Source organism: Pinus tabuliformis, chromosome 9 (assembly GCF_031772625.1).
Source record: "Pinus tabuliformis cultivar Carrire ecotype Pingquan chromosome 9, CPIR1, whole genome shotgun sequence".
Taxonomy (NCBI): domain Eukaryota; kingdom Viridiplantae; phylum Streptophyta; class Pinopsida; order Pinales; family Pinaceae; genus Pinus; species Pinus tabuliformis.
The window spans coordinates 627907171-627921951 of record NC_142307.1 but is presented as its reverse complement, the minus strand read 5'-3'; positions in this window follow the sequence as shown (position 1 = coordinate 627921951).

The following is a 14781-nucleotide window of genomic DNA, read 5'->3' as shown; positions in this document are numbered from 1 at the left end:
TTTTTTTAACCCTTAACGCTTAGCCGACATGAAAATCTCATAATGCCATTTGATTGCTGAATATAAATCATGAATGAAGAAAGCTTGAAGAAGTCAGAGACAATATGTTGTTTATCAGAATCTACTATCTATGACACTTGGAGAAGTTAAAGATAATATGTTGTCTTACACAGAAACTACTATATATAACTTAGAAGAATTGTAGAGGTAGGAAATTCAAGTATAGGAGCACTCTTTTAAGGGATTTTAACTTCATTTACATAAGCAAATAAAGACCTGCAACTTCATTACCATACTTAAAGGAAGAAAACATATGATGACACATAACAAAGAAGTCACAAAATCATACCCAACAATGTGTGGAAAAATTCTTATTCTTTCATTAATCAACAGTGTTATCAAGAATATTGTGGCCTAGTCTCTAGGTTCTCCATGGTTCGAACCCTTTCTCTGTAAATTTTCCTCTTTTTATACATTAAGAGACAGTTGGTAATCACCAAAACTGTCAAACTGCTTAACTATCTACTAACTGTCTAAAGTAAAAATCACTACAAAATATTACATTAGAGGGTAAAAGACACCTCATTCTCAAGAAAATAAAATAACAAGAAGTAACCAAATTTAGAATGGTTGTTCGCTATTCAGATCTGTGACTTGGCTACTGATGATGTTCTGATAATGGTTAAACTATTTTAACACAACAAACTACATTTTGACAATACTCCTTGCGTGGACTTGGGCCCACTTATGTATCAGGAGTGTTCCGATTTGCGGAAACACAAAGAAACACGACCAATTACCGCTGCCTTTGGAATTTTAGTCATTCGTCTCTAACTTTGGTTATTTTACTAAAACAACAATATCGGTTGATTTACGCGAAATATGGCAAATCACAGAACTGAAAAGGATTTAGACTCTGGTTCATAAACTTATCATGTCTTCCTGAGTTTTGTGTGATCACCGTCCGATCACCCAGTCAATGGATGGTCTGATCCTTCGGAATTCAACGAAACTTTAAACCTGTTGAACAAAACCTTATTGTGTCTATTTTTTCAACAACCCTTTGACTCACACACAGACCTAATAAGAAATAAAACTTCTAGTTAAAGATTTATCGAGTCCGATTTTAAAAATAAAACCCGATTAATTTTTGACGCGATATCTGTCGGATCTCATCCCTTTCAATTGACGACTGCGATTGATCTAGACTTCAATGGATTAAACTACATTTCATATACCATCGCGTTCGATTTCGAAAATAAACTTCGTTCTAGTTACCCACGCAATTGCCATCGGATCTATTGCCTTGCAAGTGAACAGATCAGATCTTCTTGCGGGTTTCTCACATTCAAAAGCCGTCAATAAAAGAAAATAAGTTATTTCTTACAAATTTCCTCTTTTCCCCTTATTTCACTACAACATAATATTTTATTTTTTTCATTTTTGTAATAAAACTGAAAGTAAAATTAAAAGGATGATGGATTGGTACCCTCAAAGTAGAAAAGGATAAATCCATTTCATCAATGGGAATTATTTGTTCTTCGTTGGGTTTTGGTTATTCTATGTTGTGGTTTGACCATCGTGTGAAAATTCCTACACTGAAGGAACCCCTACTGCAGCAAATCTGAATCTACTTCACCTACTTGAATTCTAAATTACATTCATCAAGTTATTATTTTGAATACTGAAGCAAATTACTTCTGCAACCTACACTAATTAAATATTTGATCTCATGAAACAGAAAACAAAGCAAAGAATAAGATACATAAGACACACTTATTTTTGGACACAATAGTCCCTATAAAAACCCAATGCGAGAAAATTGGTGCCACAGTTCTGAGGGTTTATTATTATGCAAGAGAAATATCTGAATACAAATATAGGATTCTCATCTAGAAATCCTTTATAGAGAAAATACTGGTGGAAAATATGATTGAGTTTTACCTCACTTCGCCCTGTAGAATTCCAGCTGATCCGGCACAAGACTGGCTAACCTCGACTACTTATGAACTGGCCCTGCTTAGGCCCTGCGTCAGCTCCTTTGCCCTCTGCATCATCTATCCCATCTATTCTAGAAATTTGTGGCAGTTCCAGTTGTTTCCTGCAGTTCCAGCTTCTACGTGACAAGCAACGTTTTCCTTTGCACAGTCCTTTTTGGCTCTGCGTCAAGACTCAGTGGGCCTAGACTAGCCCAACGTCAACTCTCCCAGCTACTACACCGCCCCTCTGTAAGCTCTCTCCACCTCTCTATCAGTATTCTTCGGAAATTCCTTCTCCTAGATTCTCACTGCCCCTCTGCTGCAAAATGACCACCTAGTTTGAATTTCTCAGCTTCCTAGCCCCAGAAATTGAACTCCAGATCAATTCGTTCTCTCTGTGTGTGTTTCCAAATGACTTGATCTGTCTTCTAGATCATTCTCACCCATATTTTGATTAATACCCATTACAAATATTAATTATTTTAATAAAATATAATCCGAGTGGAATTTCACGAAATGGGTTTTGGGTTCTTTAGAAATCATGTGCCTTAGCTTCTCCACCAATTTTCAAGGCTAGAGCACTTCCGATGCTACCAAAAACTAACACTCCCTCTTAGTGAGGAAAGTGCTCTAGCAACAATATCCACATGCATGCTGCTCTATTTCAAAAGAACCTCCTTTTTGCACTATTGCTACCACTAACATTGTGTTGATGTTACTATTGTACTGTTGTCCATGACACTGCCACTTCCACTGTTGCATCTGTACTACAAATGTTGCATCTGCTATGCTGCTAGCACTGCCACTGCTAACACTGCATCCATACTGCAACTCAGTTGTTGACAGAAGCAACTAAAAAACATCCAAAATTAGCTAAACTTAACTGTGTTCAACATAATACAATGGATGTTGGAATCTGAATGCTCTAGTCTCTGACCCTCTAAACCTTCTGTGCTATTGCTGACTTTTGCACTATGCCAACTTTACTATTGCCAACCTTGCCCTATGTTGATCAGCTCCTGGTCTCAGGCTACTACATCTATCCTCCAAATAATCCACTACATCATCTGACACTAATTCCATCTCACTACTGCTGAATTTTGGGCTCCCTTAGAAAGGAATTGATCCAAGAGGTGGACTCCTCAAGGATCCTGCCCACATGTAGTCCTCCCAATTATAGCTCAATATCACCCCATCTCCCTCCTAGAGATGTGAGGGCACTCATGGTAAAATCATCTTCATCAATCATTATTGAAGCGGCCTTAGGATCATGTTTCTAATCCTTATCCTTTTTCTTCAAAGGACACTGGGATGCATAATGGACCATCTCACCATAATTGAAACATTTCACCTTTGAAATGTCCTTTCACTTCATCTTTTGTTGTCCCTTCAATGCTAGAGCTGTGTTTTCATCCTCCTCCTTTGTCTTTGTTCCACTCCCATTGTTGCCATTGAGGTTGACCTTTATTAGGTCCCTCCTTAACTCCTCCTATTGAAGAGCTGCCTACATCTCCTCCCATGATGGTAGTTTTTCCCTACCTAATATGCTTTGGACAAAAAATTTCCATTCATCTGACACTCCTTTTAGGGCTATCCTCACCATCGCGGTTGGCTGAGGAGTGGACCCCACTGCAGCAAGCTGGTCTCTAGTATCCTGAAGACATTGAAGATAGACGTTCACCCCTTCTCCTTTCTGCATCAAAGTCCATTGCAACTTTTGCTCTAAATACATCTTCTGTTGTTTGGAAGAGCCTTCATACAGAGAAGACAAGGCTTCCCACATATCTCGGGCTGTATCCTTGCCCTGCAAGTTTGAGACCACGTGATCAGGAACTCCATCAAGAATGAGCCTCTTTTCCTTCCCCTGCGTAGCCTTGTATTTCTTCCTTTGATTGTTGTCAATAGGAACAACCACAATACTCTTGACGTAGGCCTCAAGATCATATTCCTCTAGAACAGTTAAGATTTTGGTCTTCCATATGACATAGTTGGAGGCTCCGTCCAACCTGTCCTGATCTTTGAGCCCATGCGATGCCATCTCACCCAATTGTCGAACTAACTCCTCCAGTCACTCCTTAGCACTGCTCACTTGCTCAGCAAGTGAGAAATTCAAACTTTCTGCTGGAAAGTTCTCTGAGGAGAAAAATCTCCTTCTACGTGTCTTCATTCTTTTCTAGAGGATTTGTGCCCCGGTAGAAACTGCTCCCTTCAAGCACTGCATTGAGGCTCTACATCACTCCCTCTACCTCTACAAACTCACGAACTAGAAATCATACTTCTCTGTCGTCGCACTCAGAGAGAGATTTCCTCGGATCTGCTTCTTGACAAGGACTGCGCAGTCCCTTCAAGGGGATTTGAATTTCTTCAAGGTGCAGCTTTCGGCCTCACTGCTCAGCACTGGATCTTCTCTTCCTGTTTCAAAATCAATGCTCTAATACCATGTGAAAATTCCTGCACTGAAGGAACCCCTACTGTAGCAAATCTGAATCTACTTCACCTACTTGATTTTTAAATTACATTCATCAAGTTATTATTTTGAATACTGAATCAGATTACTTCTACAACCTACACTAATTAAATATTTGATCTCATGAAACAAAAAGTAGAGCAAAGAACAAGACACATAGGTCACACTATTTTTTGGACACAATAGTCCTCGGAAAAACCCAATGCAGGAAAATCGATGCATTTAATATTATGTAGGAGAAATATTTGAATACAAATCTAGGATGCTCATATAGAAATCCTTTACAGAGAAAATACTAGCCTAAAACCTGAGCGAGTTTTACCTCACTTCACCTGGCAGAATTCTGGTTAATCCGGCACAACACTACCTAACGCAGGCTACTTCTGTGTTGGCTCTGTATACGCCCTGTGTTAGCTCCTCTGACCTTTGTGTTAGCTATCCCTATTGTTCTGGGAGTTCCCAATAGTTCCAACTATTTCCGGCAGTTCCAACTGTTTCCGGCAGTTCCAACTTCTGCGTGACAGGCAACTTTTCCCTGTGCACCGTCCTTTCTAGCTCTACGTTAAGTCAATGTGGGCCCAACCTGGCCTAGCATCAACTCTCTTGGCTAATGCGCTGCCCCTCTGCAAGCTCTCTCTGCCTCTCTATCAGTATTCTCCGGAAAGTCCTTCTCCCGGATTCTCACTGCCCCTCTACTACAAAATGATCACCTAGTTCGATTTGTTCTCTCTGTGTGTGTTTCCAAATGAACCCCAAACCTCCATCTTATACATTTCCTGTTGAGACTTCAGCGACCGATATTAAGTCTCTAATCAACAGCTAAGATCAAAACATGACTTCATCCACCTTCTAGATCATTCTTACCCATATTTTGATTAATACTTATTAATATTTTAATTTCCCTAAGTTTAGACTTAGGAACTCCATTAAAAATATTAATTATTTTAATAAAATATAATCCGGATGGAATTTAACCAAACGATTTCTAGGTTATCTATAAATCATGTACCTTAGCCTCTCCACCATTTTTCAACTCTAGATCACTTACGATGCTACCAAAAACTAATACATCACGCGTTTGGGTTCTCACTAGGTTTGGTGGTAACCAAGTTTTCTGCAATTTGATATGGTGATTTTGTTTAAGGTGTGATTTAAGATTTTTCTCAATTTTAGACTAAAATTTTAGGAAACGAAAAAAGAAAAAAATCCATTAGACTTCTTACCTAGAACACAAGGAAGATATATGTCATTGATTGGAAAATAGTTGTAGACAAAGGATGAATAATTTTTCCCAATAACCCTTAAAAACATATATTGTGATCCCAAATTCACAAAAAATAGGGTTTTGGGCACATAAAAACTAGTTGCACAAGAATTTGTGTGTGTTACTAAGAGCACATGCACTTTCTTAGGAAGGTCTGCATATTCCTAGGAACACATGCACATTCTTTGGAAGGTGTGCATATTTTTAAGAGCGTGTGCACATTCTTAGGATTGCACATTTTCTCGTGATCCATGCTAACCTGATGGCCTAGTTGGTATCTTGGATCACATCTTAGGGCTTGCTAAACTTGGATGCCTACGAATGCATGCATGCTACTAGGATAACACATGTGCTTTAGTGGGTGTGCATTTGTGATGGCCTGATTGCCACTTTTGAGGGCATCATCTTCATGTGAGCACCTTATTTAATTTCAAATTTTTTGGGGGCCTACTATTTCCATGCTCAAATGTTGAGAATTTTATGGTTTTGTGGTTTAAGAACTGTTTGTTACCAGTAAAGAATTCTGCCCCACAATACCACTTTCTTACTTTATTGTATATACCCTCTATAAATCTTTGGCATAAATTATACTAGCCACCTAAGTCCTTGGTGCTTGAAGAAGTTGATGTGTTGAAATATTTGCTTTCATTAGTGGTGGAGCAACAACAAAAGACATGGACTAGGTTAATAGGATATGCATATTCCAAGTAGCATTGTATTGTGAGAAATTTGTAATAAGACCTTCAAATTATTATCATATATCTATATATATATATATATATATATTGCAAAGTTAATTGATGATTATGCATATAATCCATGCTCACTGTAACTACTTTTATCCTCATATATTCTAAAATTAAACATTATATATTGCATAGGTTAAAGATGAACTAATAACCATCAACAAACAAATAATTGTAATGTATAAAGAATTTTTCAGAGGAATCACGTTGAAGATTTTGGTCGACGCATTTTGAACCAGCGAGTGTCATCTTTCGCCAGACTGATCCCGACACGGCCAAATTAGTTGAGATCTCCTTCACTTCTACCTTTTTTTGTTTTGAAGGTGAGTTCTATGAACAAACCTGTGGGGTTACCATGGGTTCCGCCCTATCCCCTATCATCGCTAACTTGTTCATGGAAGATTTTGAATCCAAGGCTTTATCCTCCGCTTTGTTTAAACCCAAGCTTTGGAAAAGATTAGTTGATGACACATGCACCAGATGGCAGCACAGGCCTAAAAAATTAGACCTGTTTTTCCAACATCTCAATAATTAGTCTAACTCCATCCAGTTTACGATGGAGCGTGAGGTAAATGGTTTCCTTCCTTTTCTTGATGTCCTCATTTCTAGGAAAGTTGATGGATCTTCTTCCCATGAGGTATATCGAAAAAAGACTCATACTGAGCAGTATCTTCATGCCAATACTCACCATTTTCCTGCTCAGAAGATAGGTGTCCTCAACACGTTAGCCACTCGGGCTCTTAGAATTTCTGATGAAGACCACTTTTCTAAAGAAAAATCCCATCTCCTTAATGTTTTTGTCCAAAATGGCTATAGTAGGCAGCAGGGTGTCAAAGCTTTCCTCAAAGCAAGCAAAGCTCCCAAGGTCAAGAAAGAACCCTTTAATCGCAGTTCAAGAGTCCACCTCCCATTCATCTAAGGGACGGCAGACAGGATTGCGAGAATCTTGAGGAAGCATAATATTTCCTCGACCTTTAGACCCCTCAACACCATTAGAAGTTCCCTTAAGTCGATTAAAGACCACGTAAACCCTATGGATATGAAAGGTGTTTATGTCATCCCTTGTTCTTGTGGAACCTCATACATCGGTGAAACTGGTCGTTCTATTAACCAGAGGATCAAGGAACACGTTGTTGATATCAAGCACGGGAGGACCAAATCTTCAACTTTAGCCGAACATGCAGAGAATACCAATCATCATATATGCATTGAGGAGGCTAGGGTTATCACTAAGATTCCTCATTTCCACCATCGGAAGTTTAGGGAAGCCATTGAAATTGAGAGGTCTTCTAGTAATATTAATAGGGACGATGACTGGAAAATTAGCCGATGTTGGATTCCCGCCCTCTCTTCTTAGTTTTCTCCTTCTTTGTCAAGGTTTTTTTTTTTTTGAATAATATTTAATTATCAATAATATTTATCATTTTCAGCATTATTTTATTTATACTAATGTTTTAGATATTAGAATCTCTTTTTTATACAATGGAATGTATTTAGATTTATATATTCAATCTTTATTTTATTGGTTTAATAGTAAATAATATAATTAAGAATATAATTATCAAAATTATTTTTATTTATACTAATGTTTTAGTAATATTAGAATCTCTTTTTATTAAATGTTAAACATTAATTATGCATAGAATATACATATATATATATATATATATATATATATATATATATATATATATATATATATATATATATATATATATATATATATATATATATATATATATATATATATATATATATATATATATATATATATATATATATATATATATAATCTTTATTATTAGTTTAACATTTGATTATATAGTTATATATATAAATGAAATAAAAAGAATCAAATATCTCTAAAAACCCTAATCTTTAATCTTTTATATATAGATCATTAAATTTCATTCTTTATATTTAGATTATTAAAGGTTATATATATCATTTAGCAGAAACACAAAGAAACCTGACCAATTACCGTTGCCTTTGGAATTTTAGTCGTTCGTATGTAACTTTGGTTATTTTACTAAAACAACAATATCAGTTGATTTACGCGAAATATGGCAAATCACGGAACTGAAAAGGATTTAGACTCTGGTTCATAAACTTATCACGTCTGCCTAAGCTCTGTGCGATCACTGTCCGATAACCCAGTCAATGGACGGTCCGATCCTTCGGAATTCAACGAAAATTTAAACCTGTTGAAGAAAAGCTTATCGCGTTCATTTTTCAACAACCCTTTGACTCCCACACGGACCCGATAAGAAATAAAACTGCTAGTTAACGATTTATTGGGTTCGATTTTAAAAATAAAACCCGATTACTTTTCGACGTGATATCCGTCGGATCTCGTCCCTTTCAATTGACGACTGCGATTGATCCAGACTTCAACGGATTAAACTCCATATCATACACCATCGCATCCGATTTTGGAAATAAACTTCGTTCTAGTTACCCACATGATTGTCGTTGGATCTGTTTCCTTGCAAGCGAATGGATCAGATCTTCTCGCTAGTTTCTCACATTCAAAAGCCGTCAATAAAATAAAATAAGTTATTTCTTTCAAATTTTCGCTTTTTCCCTTATTTCGCTACAACATAATATTTGATTTTTTTCATTTTCGTAATAAAACTAAAAGTAAAATTAAAAGGAAAATGGATGCTACAACACCTTTGATTTTCATGTGCAAATGTATTGATGTATATATGGATTTTGATGGCTGATATGTTTATTGTATTTATGTTCCTATTATGCTTTTTTTTTATGCACATTTGCCCCGGAGGTTGTTACATCCTTTTAGGTATATCTACCTAGTACAATTATTTTATGGATCTAACGGTCACCGATCTCTGGGGACCACAAACCACATAGAAAAAAAAATGATTTCCATTACAAGAGGATGTTGGGTAGGGGGATTATGCCTTCATCTAAGTGGACAAGGACCTAGTGTTAGGTTGCACCTAGCATTTTATGTATCTTGTGTAGACTCACGATCCACCCCTTGGGTTTCTCCCATGTCAAAGTAGTTTATATGGAGTCCTAGCCTGAACTTTTCCCATAACTTTCTTAAGAAATATAGAGGTACCTCCCTATTATTATAAGGAGGTTTATCAAATTCCATGAATCGCCCATCCATCCAATTTTATTGAAATGGTTGGTATGTGCACCAGTCCATACAAATGTGTTTTCCGTTTACTCGTAAACATTTTTCATTCCTTGGGTCAGTGAAAACCAACAAAAACTCTTGTTTAGCAATGTTAATGTCTCAAATTTGGTTTTTATTAAGACTAGTTCTATAGTGCTCATACATCCTAGGTCTGTAATAAGAAATATTGTAACTAGCACTATCCATTGGAAATGGATGATACAATTGAATTTAATGAACTTGTAAGAGACAATTTTGAGGGATCTCTTGTGTTTTGCAAATCCTGTATAAGTACCCTCAAAGTAGAAAAGGATAAATCCATTTCATCAATGGGAATTATTTGTTCTTGGTTGGGTTTTGGTTATTCTAAGTTGTGGTTTGACCATTGTGTGAAAATTCCTACACTGAAGGAACCCCTACTGCGGAAAATCTGAATCTACTTTACCTACTTGATTTTTAAATTACATTCATCAAGTTATTCTTTTGAATACTGAAGCAAATTACTTCTGCAACCTCCACTAATTAAATATTTGATCTCATGAAATAGAAAATAGAGCAAAGAATAAGATACATAAGACACACTTATTTTTGGACACAATAGTCCCCATAAAAACACAATACTGAAGATCGGTGCCACAGTTCTGAGGGTTTATTATTATGCAAGAGAAATATCTAAATACAAATCTAGGATGCTCATCAAGAAATCCTTTACAGAGAAAATACTGGTGGAAAATATGATTGAGTTTCACCTCACTTCACCCCGCAAAATTTCAGCTGATCCGACACAAGACTGTCTAACCTCGACTACTTATGCGCCGACCCTGCATAGGCCTTGCGTTAGCTCCTCTACCCTTTTCGTCAGCTATCCCGTCTATTCTGGAAATTCCTAGCAGTTCTAGTTGTTTCCCGTAGTTCCGGCTTCTACGTGACAGACAACTTTTCCCTCTGCATAGTCCTTTTTGGCTCTGCGTCAAGACTCAGTGTGCCTAGACTGGCCCAACATCAACTCTCCCGGCTACTACACCGCCTCTCTGTAAGCTGTGTCCACCTCTCTGTCAGTATTCTCCGGAAAGTCCTTCTCTTGGATTCTCACTACCCCTCTGCTGCAGAATGATCACCTAGTTTGAATTTCTCAGCTTCCTAGCCCCAGAAATCGAACTCTAGATCAATTCATTCTCTCTGTGTGTGTTTCCAAATGAAACCCAAACCTCCATCTTATACTTTTCCAGTTGAGACTTCAACGACTGAGATTAAGTCTCTAATCAATGGCTAGGATTAACACATGACTTGATCTGTCTTCTAGATCATTCTCACCCATATTTTGATTAATAACGATTAATGTTTTAATTTCCCTAAGTTTAGACTTAGGAACTCCATTAAAAATATTAATTATTTTAATAAAATATAATCTGAGTGGAATTTCACCAAACGGATTTTGGGTTCTTTAGAACTCATGTGCCTTAGCCTCTCCACCAATTTTCAAGGCTAGACACTTCCGATGCTACCAAAAACTAACACTCCCTCTTAGCGAGGAAAGTGCTCTAGCAACAATATCCACGTGCATGCTACTCTATTTCAAAAGCACCTCCTTTTTTGCACTGTTGCTGCCACCAACATTGTGTTGATGTTTCTATTGCACTGTTGTCCATGACACTGCCACTTCCACTGTTGGATCTGTACTACAAACGTTGCATCTGCTATGCTGCTAGTACTGCCACTGCAAACACTGCATCCATACTGCAACTCAATTGTTGACAGAAGCAACTAAAAAACATCCAAAATTAGCTAAACTTAACTGTGTTCAACATAATACCATGGATGTTGGAATCTGACTACTCTAGTCTCTGACCCTTTGAATCTTCTATGCTATTGTTGACTTTTGCACTATGCCAACTACACTACTGCCAACCTTGCTCTATGTTGATCAGCTCCTAGTCTCGGGCTACTACATCTATCCTCCAAACAATCCACTGCATCATCTAACACTAATTCCATCTCGCTATTGCTAAATTTTGGGCTCCCTTAGCAAGGAATTGATCCAAGAGGTGGACTCCTCAAGGATCCTGCCCACATGTAGTCCTCCCGATTACAACTCAATATCGCCCCATCTCCCTCTTGGAGATGCAACAACACTCATGTAAAACTCATCTTCATCAATCTTTATTGAAGTGGCCTTAGGATCATGTTTCTCATCCTTATCCTTTTTCTTCAAAGGACACTAGGATGCATAATGGACCATCTCACCACAATTGAAACATTTCACCTTCGAAATGTCCTTCTTTCGCTTCGTCTTATGCTGTCCCTTCAATGCTAGAGCTGTGTTTTCCTCCTCCTCCTTTGTCTTTGTTCCACTCCCATTGTTTCCATTGAAGTTGACCTTTACTAGGTCCCTCCTTAACTCCTCCTATTGAAGAGCTGCCTACATCTCCTCCCATGATGGTAGTTTTTCCCTACCTAATATGCTTTGGACGAAAAATATCCATTCATTTGAGACACCATTCAGGGCTATCCTCACCATCGTGGTTGGATGAGGAGTGGACCCCACTACAGCAAGCTGGTCTCTAGTGTCCTGAAGACATTGAAGATAGACATTCACCCCTTCTCCTTTCTGCATCAAAGTCCACAGCAACTTTTGCTCTAAATACATCTTCCATTGTTCGGAAGAGCCTTCATACAGAGAAGACAAGGCTTCCCTCATATCTTAGGTTGTATCCTTGCCCTGCAAGCATGAGACCACGTGATCGGGAACTCTATTGAGAATGAGCCTCTTTTCCTTCCCCTGCTCAGCCTTGTACTTCTTCCTTTGATTTTTGTCAATAGGAACAACCACAGTACCCTTGACGTAGGCCTCAAGATCATATTCCTCCATAAAAGTTAAGATTCTTGTCTTCCATATGACATAATTGGAGGCTCCGTCCAACTTGTCCTGATCTTTGAGCCCATGCGATGCCATCTCACCCAATTGTCGAACTGACTCCTCTAGTCACTCCTTAGCACTGCTCACTTGCTCAGCAAGTGAGAAATTCAAACTTTCTCATGAAAATTTCTCTGAGGAGAAAAATCTCCTTCTACGTGTCTTCGTTCTTTCCTAGAGGATTTATGCCCTGGCAGAAACTACGCCCTTCAAGCATTGCGTTGAGGCTGTGCATCACTCCCTCTGCCTATGCAAACTCACAAACTAGAAATCATACATCTCTTTCGTCTCACTTAGAGAGATATTTCCTCGGATCTGCTTCTTGACAAGGACTGCACAATCCCTTCAAGGGGATTTGAATTTCTTCCAAGTACAGCTTTCAGCCTCACTACTCAGCACTGGATCTTCTCTTCCTCTTTCAAAATCAATTCTATAATACCATGTGAAAATTCCTCCATTGAAGGAACCCCTACTGCAGCAAATTTGAATCTACTTCACCTACTTGATTTTTAAATTACAATCATCAAGTTATTATTTTTAATACTGAATCAGATTACTTCTACAACCTACATTAATTAAATATTTGATCTCATGAAACAGAAAATAGAGAAAAGAACAAGACACATAGGTCACACTTATTTTTGGTCACAATAGTCCCCGAAAAAACCCAATGCGAGAAAATTGGTGCAATAGTTCTGAGGGTTTAATATTATGTAGGAGAAATATTTGAATACAAATCTAGGATGCTCATATAGAAATCCTTTACAAAGAAAATACTAGCGGAAAACTTGAGTGAGTTTTACCTCACTTCACCTGGTAGAATTCCGGTTAATCCGGCACAAGACTGCCTAACGCAGGCTACTTCTATGTTGGCCCTGCATAGGCCTTGCGTTAGCTCCTCTGCCCTTTGTGTCAGCTATCCCTACTGTTCGGGGAGTTCCCGATAGTTCTAACTGTTTTCGGCATTTCAAGCTTCTGCGTGATAGGGAACTTTTCCCTGTGCACAGTCCTTTCTGGTTCTATGTTAAGTCAACGTGGGCCCAACCAGGCCTAACATCAACTCTCTCGGCTACTGTGCTACCCCTCTACAAGCTCTCTCAGCCTCTTTATCAATATTCTCCGGAAAGTCCTTCTCCCGGATTCTCACTGCCCCTCTACTGCAGAATGATCACCTAGTTCAATTTGTTCTCTTTGTGTTTGTTTCGAAATGAACCCCAAACCTCCATCTTATACTTTTCCTGTTGAGACTTCAATGACCAAGATTAAGTCTCTAATCAACAGCTAACATTAAAACATGAGTTGATCCGCCTTCTAGATCATTCTTACCCATCTTTTGATTAATACTTATTGATATTTTGATTTCCATAAGTTTAGACTTAGGAACTCCATTAAAAATATTAATTATTTTAATAAAATATAATCCAGTTGGAATTTAACCAAACGATTTCTGGGTTATTTATAACTCATGTACCTTAGCCTCTCCACCATTTTTCAACTCTAGATCACTTACGATGCTACCAAAAACCAATACATCACGGGTTTGGGTTCTCACTAGGTTTGGTGGTAACCAAGTTTTCTGCAATTTGATTTGGTGATTTTGTTTAAGGTGTGATTTAAGATTTTTCTCAATTTTAGACTAAAATTTTAGGCAACAAAAAAAGAAAAAAATCCATTAGACTTCTTACCTAGAACACAAGGAAGATGTATGTCATTGATTGGAAAATAGTTGTAGACAAAGGATGAATAATTTTTCCCAATAACCCTTAAAAACATATATTGTGATCCCAAAATCACAAAAAATAGGGTTTTGGGCACATAAAAACTAGTTGCACAAGAATTTGTGTGTGTTACTAAGAGCACATGCACTTTCTTAGGAAGGTCTGCATATTCCTAGGAACACATGCACATTCTTTGGAAGGTGTGCATATTTTTAAGAGCGTGTGCACATTCTTAGGATTTCACATTTGCTCGTGATCCATGCTAACCTGATGGCCTAGTTGGTATCTTGGTTCACATCTTAGGGCTTGCTAAACTTGGATGCCTATGAATGCATGCATGCTCCTAGGATAAGACATGTGCTTCAGTGGGTGTGCATTTGTGATGGCCTGATTGCCAATTTTGAGGGCATCATCTTCATGTGAGCACCTTATTTAATTTCAAATTTTTGGGGGGCCTACTATTTCCATGCTCAAATGTTGAGAATTTTATGGTTTTGTGGTTTAAGAACTGTTTGTTACCAGTAAAGAATTCTGCCCCACAATAC